This window comes from Bemisia tabaci, chromosome 9 (assembly GCF_918797505.1).
Source record: "Bemisia tabaci chromosome 9, PGI_BMITA_v3".
NCBI classification, from domain to species: domain Eukaryota; kingdom Metazoa; phylum Arthropoda; class Insecta; order Hemiptera; family Aleyrodidae; genus Bemisia; species Bemisia tabaci.
In genome coordinates, this window is record NC_092801.1 from 24,943,347 (window position 1) to 24,949,475 (window position 6,129).

Below are 6,129 nucleotides of genomic sequence, written 5' to 3' on the forward strand. Positions count from 1 at the left end.
TTTACGTTTTAAAACTCTGCAACGTACTTTTATTTAATGCCTCTTTCAAGCATCGTTCAAATTGTTTGTTGTCGTAATTCTAGAAAAATGTTTGGGTACAAAGTACCCCCTTATTAATGACCCCTATATTTTACTCTATGATTCTTGTATATATGTATGTTTCCTGGGTTACGCTCGACGTTTAGTTCAACAGCGTCTTGCAGCGCTTTCTTCCGTCCGCGCAAAACCACTTATACACATTGACGAGGTGCTACGCCTCGGTGAACGCTCTCCAACGTTAAGACGTTGGAACCGTCGTCTTGTTCCATTTAAACCTATGGAAATGTATCGATTCTAGAAGGGGCCTGGTGCTCCGACAAGAATCGAGTATTTAGCATGCGTTTAAATGGAGGAAATCTGATGTTGCCTAATTGCTGGATCCGCCTCTGCTTCAATCCTGTGGCGAGGCGTGAATGATCTACTATCGATGTGTCCTCATTTGAAGCTATGGCGAGGAATCGATTATGAAGGTGTTCCTTACGAACACCCTGTCAGTCGATCCTTTTCCATACATTTATATGGCAGATTAATCGATCTATCGTTGAGCATGTCACGCCACTGCTTCAATGATATTTGTCCATATTTGGACGTATTTTTGTCAATCGCAACTATGTGCATTAAGCCATGAGCCCTGAGACCCATGAGAATATATGCGTAACAGGGCTCACGTCATAATGCACTAGTTCCGTTTGGCAAAAAAACGTCGAATTGATTCGCAGTGTGACTGTAACACTGCCGTGATAGCGAAGAGAGCCGTAAGTGCAAAAATGAAGTTTTGAGAAAACGGGCTCAGAAGCTTCTGACCGGAACATTTTATCATTTTATTGAAAGAAGCCTCCGTTCTTTGTCAAATTGCCACTAATCGTCCGGAAGACTCCTAGAAATCGTATGGATGATTAAAAATCGACTGATTTTATTTCCATTACTTAAAAAGGGTATCTTTCATTTTCATGCTAGGTTATTGTTAGGCAAGACAGCCGTAAGTGCTATCTACTGCATGCTTTCGTGGTTGCGTTTTGGACGCACTACAAACACATTTTCAGGTTAGACATTGGCAGAATAGGTCGGCATCTTAATGGAAAGCACTGTTTTCATTGGCTCTCATGCACCTGCGGCTGTCTTGAAAAAAACTGTGTCATTTTTTGTGCACTTACGGCTTTTCCATACGTCTCGTTTTCATTAAATTAGGATGGATTTTGCTGTTTTAGCTGTCTCAGTAATTTCATCTGAAAGATCTTAGACGAATTTCGAAGAAAACTCGATTTCGAACATTTTGCACTTACGGCTCTCTTCGCTATCACGGCAGAACAGTGTGGCGTCGTAGAAAGGGAAAAACCCAAGTCACGGTGCCACGAGACTGGCACGAGATCAAGCAAGGATCAATAAGTGTTGACATTCAAGCTCGAAATCGACAAAAAATTTTCAGAAATTTGCAAAAAATTTGCGTTTTTTTTATTTTGATACAAGATATGTTGGATGCCTTGCAGCCCGTGACAAGATATGCATATCGACGGTGTAAGTCGGCAATCACATAACTCGGTTTGCGACGTCGCAGACTTCCTGTCAAACTTCGTTTTTTAAACGGAAAACTACTCAACGGTAATTCTTTAAAACTGTCGTGAATTTTCTTCTCGGTGCGAAAAAAGTTCTGCAGAAACTTCAAAGAATAATGTCAATGAATGATGTTAATGATGATGTCAATGATTATGATGAGAATGATGTTCTCCTTTAAAAAAATAACATAGAGACGGAGATTTTAAGACACCGCAAACGAGATATGTGATTGCCGACTTACACCGTCGATATACACAATTATTAATTATCATTTTATCGAAGAAAATTTGGCAACTCTCGAATGCTCGTACGGCGTTCCACGGCAGTACGTTAGTACTCGAAATCCGATTTCAGTATAAATTCATGGATGGATTCATGGATTATTGCCTTTTCCGTTTCTGAATAATGGACTGAAGAGCATTTTTTTACTATTAGATGTAATCCAGTGTGCAACACACGAGGTGGAAAAATTCCACGTTCTATCGAGAGTGAATTTCTGCGAGCTAAAATTATGCACTCTAGACCTTGAGCCGCCAGATGTACATGTGCGTCAAGGCAAAAGGCGCAACGTGCGATTTTTTCGCTCGAATTTCTCAATAGTTTTCCAATTATTCCACAAAACATTTCGCCGGACGTCACACGATTGATCCAGTCTCTAGGAGAGTTCGGAAAAAATTTGGAAACTTCAAACGCTCATAAGTCAGAGACAAGAGACCCACAACTGGCCTCCTAGCGACAGGTGGAAGATTTTACTTTCGGGGATTCAACAGATCCTAATGGACAATTATTAGGGAGCAACAGTCATCACCCTAATTTCGGGTGTTGACCTACCTACATGGTCGATGATGAGCTTTGGGTGACGTCAAACTCGAGCCAAACAAGTTTCACAAACTTCGGCCATTGTCGACTTGTTTGCGAAACGAAACTGCCAACACGTTGTTAAACATCAACCATGTAGGTAAGTCAACAGTAGAATGCTGAAGTCCCGAAAGTAAAAGCTTCCACAATGGCCAAGATACTAGTGGAGGGTCTCTTGTCTCTATTATAAGTCCGTTTACACAACACTTTGAGGTTCTAAAATTGGTTTCATTGAATTTCCTCGTGAAATTTTCTTCCAGAGGCACCCCTTACAGTTTAAAATATGACGAAATAAAAATCAGTTTTAGTCAAAAATGTAATGTCCGACCTCACTGATTGACTCGATCCTCTGTGCGTCAGACTAATAGATTCATTCCTGCTACATCATGAAAATGTGTTGTTGCGAGCGGTGGTTTTTTCCTGGAGGGGAGGGGATGGACTAAACTGTTGATTTGCAAAAATGTAAATATCTTTACCTATAATTGAGGGGATTGGGGGAAGGATGTTTGGACCTGGGGTTTGTCTAACACACGCTGACACCAGCTAATGCTCTTTTCAGCCGCGATGCTAATTTCATTCCAACAATAAGCCCTTCGAAGTGAATAGATTTCAGTACGTCATCCTGTTCTACTTGCCTCTGGCATACGTCAACTCCAGAAAAATTGGAGGAAATTTCTTAAAACTGGTTAGATTTTAACTTTTAAGCGCTCTATGCCGACAGGCAGGCGTTTCTTGTTTCCGTTTTGCCACTAGAGTTCTTATATAGTAAAGCGCTCAAGCGATTGAATGGCTCATCAACTTACCAAAACATATAGCCGACGAGATTCTCAGAATTCTCTTTTTACTATCTAATAACACCCCCTCTAATGTTATTAAATATAAATTTCCCGGCTTTTCCGCTTCTCTTTTTTTTTGTAGTGTATTCACATTCTGCTGAAAAGAAGGGAATAATTTGCTTTGCGATTTGTTGATAAATAACGGAGATGACGTTCAGCAAAATGTGAAAAAAACCAACCTCAGACAGACGCTGGAGATCTGCAATTGCACGGGATAAACCAACTGTGCATTTTTTAATAAATAAATTAAAAAATGAATGCACTTCGACTGTTCTAAGATCTCTAGTCTAGATGTAAAAAAAAACCTAGACATTTTTTACAAATGTCATTGATTGAGTCAAGTTTCTGAGCTAAGAAATGAATAGACTTACTTTTTGGGTGACCCTCGCATAAAAAAAGATCAACTCAGCAACCAAAGCATACGAGTGACAAATGTTTTCCTCTGATTATATGCAGGGGGGGGGGGGGGGGGCAATGTCTTGAAGTGTGACTCGTTTCAAATAAAGTCCTGCGAGAGTGCGAAGTAAGAGGCGCCGGGAATGTTTCAAGGCTGCAACTATTTTAACCGTTGAGATCGATTTCTGCCTACTCATTCGCTTGAAGGCGCTTTGTGATCCGTGCCGCACTAGCGAACACGTTGAGAAACGCAAAGCGTCCGTTTCTTTTCTTCCGATCACTTTGCAAAATGCTATCCTTGTAACCAAATGGTCTTTTCCTTTAAGATTTTGATTTTGTGTTGCACACTCGTGCGGAGGATGTAAGAGAGAGATAGAGATAGAAGAATATGTCTAATAAGCATTGGAGTCCCTTTGAACCCGGAGTTAACACATATCGATCATCAGGTGGCCTGGGCTGGCCATGGTGTCACACAAGTGTGCACCCAGACGAACGATATTAAGAGATAAGGGTAAGGAATCCTTTGATGCCCGTCATCCAAAAACAACAACATCAACAAAACTGATCAAAAGCTAACCAACGAAATTGCAATAAAATAAAATTAGATTGATTTGCGGATAATTTCATTTTAGTCTATTTTCATTTTGGTGCGATGAAAATGACAATTCACTCTTGATAAATCACAATTAGGATATATTTACATTATTTTTGTTCACATTCGAGCCACCGCCTGTGAATCCAAGAGCGAGAACCAATCAGAATTGGATTTTTTTTGGGCCACTTTCAGCCCAATCAAGCCCGACCAGAATTGAGATGTCGTAACTCTGGGTATGAAGAGACTCTAATAAGCATCGTTAAGTGAGTGATAGAGGTAGAAGAATATATTTAATACTATTTAAGTGCTGTACTAATAAAACAACATTTAAGTATGTATTAAATAATAATGTATTAATATGTATCAAATATGTTTTAATAAATATAAGGAAGATATATCTTTTGTCCTCATATTAATTTTAATGCAGTCGTTATAAAATCAAGTAATCTTCGTAATGATGATATGACTGATGAGTATCGGGGTAATCATTTCTCTAGAAAGGATGTTCGTAAATTCGGCGAAGGCCTTGTCCACACGAGCGCGGTTCGCGGAACTTATTCCGAGGAACTTGTTCCCGGAACAAGTTTTAGCTGTGCTAAAAACTTATTCCTCCAAAACCCGGAACTTCCCCCAGCTCCGAGCTTCTATATATGTTTCTTTTGATGTGAATGTGTTTGTTTCTGTTCTTTACGTCCTTTCCATGTCTTGAAATTTATTTTTGTTACTTTGGCGGCCGTAATAATCTATTATTTTGCGATAATTGTATAGTTTTATTGAAGTTCCAGTTCCAGTTCGGGCGAACTCGTGTGGACAGCATGCCTCGTTTCAAGGAATAAGTTCCGGGAACTAAGCAGTTCGAGGAATAAGTTCCGCGAACTGCGCTCGTGTGGACAGGGCCTAAGTTTGCTGAGGCCAGTCCGAGCGATGACTGCTGAATGCAACTTTTACACTATGGATGGAGAAGATAGAAGTGCGATGTCGAAAATAGATTGTCTCAGTCCAGTGTGCTTTTTTTCTCCTCATGTAAAATATTTTTGATCTCGTGTTATTTTCAGTAAATATAGAGAATGAAATACAAGCCAACCCAAACCTTGTGTTGATTTTTGTATTATTTCCGTTGAATTTCGCATAGAAAAAATAAATTAACTACAAATTCTCAGATTCAACTGAGGACTTTAGTTTCTAAAATCCGAACTTTGATTTACATATGTAGGGTTTGTTTATGAACATATATGATGACAGAAACACACCCTCTCAGCCAAATAGTACAGATCGCAAAAATTGCAATCACGTACGAAAATTATTGCTATCGCATCAAAATGTTGTGTATGTTGAGATCTACTGATCGGAGAAACACTTTTTTTCGAAATTTGTTGTAATGAAATTGAAATTAGTTGCGATTTTTAATTGTACTGCATATTGCGTGCCTTTCTGACACATGAAACTCATTTTGTTGATTGTCTATAATTTGCATTTATTGACCAAATGACGTAAAAATATTGCAATATCATGGAAAAAGAAAGTAGTTTTATTGCAATGAACCGCAATTTATTTTCAACATTTTCGTTGCACTGTGCTACGTTACAAGTTAGTAAAAGTGCAATATGAAGGTGTTGCAGCAGTGCATGACTGATTGAAAGTGCCGAGGTGTGAATGATCGATTTTCGGTAATTCACCATTTAAATTCATGGCAAGGAATCGATTATTAAGGTGTTCATTGCAAACACCCTGTTTAGTGTTTATCGATCCTTTTCTATAGGTTTAAATAGGAGATCAATCGATAAATCGCGAAACACGCCACACCACTGCTGAATGAGGTTAAGAAGGCGTTGAAGCCCGCAGAAAAGAACA